The sequence below is a fragment of the Trichoplusia ni genome, unplaced genomic scaffold (assembly GCF_003590095.1).
Source record: "Trichoplusia ni isolate ovarian cell line Hi5 unplaced genomic scaffold, tn1 tig00004320, whole genome shotgun sequence".
Classification (NCBI taxonomy): Eukaryota; Metazoa; Arthropoda; class Insecta; order Lepidoptera; family Noctuidae; genus Trichoplusia; species Trichoplusia ni.
Window position 1 is genome coordinate 37,501 of NW_020800560.1, and position 1,631 is coordinate 39,131.

Sequence of the window (1,631 nt, forward strand, 5' to 3'; positions counted from 1 at the left end):
CCGACGAATCAGTAAAACTCCTTACTAAATCATTTTATCCCAAGGACTCCGTGGACACCGACACAGAATACCACAGAAAAATAAGGATAATGGCGGACAGGGAGAATGGGGATGACGAAGATGATTCCTCTGAACCCCCATTTACATTGTCAGAATTAAGAAGGGCTGGCGCGTCTTTTAACCCAAGAAAGCCTGGAGCAGATGGCTTCACCGCCGACATATGCCTAGCAGCCATAAACAACGATAAAGAACTCTTCCTATCAATATATAACAAATGCTACAGTGAACGCCACTTCCCAAAGGTATGGAAGGAAGCTATAGTCGTTGTGCTTAAAAAGCCCGGAAAGCCAACGTACAAAGACCCGAAGTCGTATAGGCCAATCGGGCTATTGCCGATTCTCGGCAAAATCTATGAAAAGATGATAGTGTATAGACTTAGACATCACCTTTTGCCGAGAACCAGTACCTGCCAGTACGGATTCATGCCCCAAAAAAGCACGGAGGACTCCCTCTATTCCTTGATGCGACACATCAGGAAAGGGCTCGAAAGAAAGAAAACGCTCACATTGGTGTCGCTGGATATAGAGGAGCATTTGATAACGCATGGTGGCCAGCGCTGAGCAGAGGCTCCACGAGGAGCGGTGCCCTACGCCATCAGAAAAGTTATGGCAGTTACCTTGAGGACAGGAGAGTAAGGGTCCGATATGGCGGCAAGGAGTTCGATATGGAGACCACGAAGGGCTGCGTCCAAGGATCGATTGCAGGCCCTACCCTGTGGAACCTTCTACTCGACCCTCTCCTCAGGGACCTGGAGGGAAGGGGTGTTTACTGTCAGGCCTTCGCTGATGATGTTGCGCTCGTCTTTGAGGGAAATGAAGCAATAGAGATAGAAAGGGAAGCAAATGAAACCCTCAACCTCATAGAACTGTGGGGCCGCAACAACAAACTAAAATTTGCTGCCCAAAAAACGTACGCAATGATCATCACAAGAAAGATCAAATACGATGAACCGCGACTCAGTATGGGAGGTGTAAGAATAAAGATGGCCGAAGAAATCAAATTGCTGGGAGTCACAATAGACCAGAAACTTACTTTTAATAAGCATGTCTCCAACCAATGTCGCAAAGCCATCGGGATTTACAAGAGATTAGCAAAAGCGGCAAGGGCAAGCTGGGGACTAAACCCAGAAATATTCGTACCATCTATGTGGCAACAGTAGAACCATAATTCTTTACGCCGCTAGTGTATGGGCACCGGCAGCAAGAAAGCTGTGCGTCAAAAAGCAGCTGAATATGGTCCAAAGAGACTTCGCCCAGAAAATCTGTAAGGCTTACCGCACGGTCTCCCTGCACTCGGCACTTTGCTGGCTGGATTGCTGCCTCTTGACCTTCGAGTACAAGAGGTGGCTTCGTTGTATGAGGCCAGGAGAGGGGGGCCATTGCCGGGGCTGGGTGACCGGGAGATCGAGCGGATGGCATCAGCGATCAATGTACCTCATCCAGCCTTACACAAGGACCTAGATTTTAAAAACCTGGTGGACGAAGAACAGCTACGGGAAATTCTGACTCAAAGTCAGAATATTTACAGACGGCAGCAAGCTGGATGGCAAGGTTGGCGCGGCCTTGTCCATA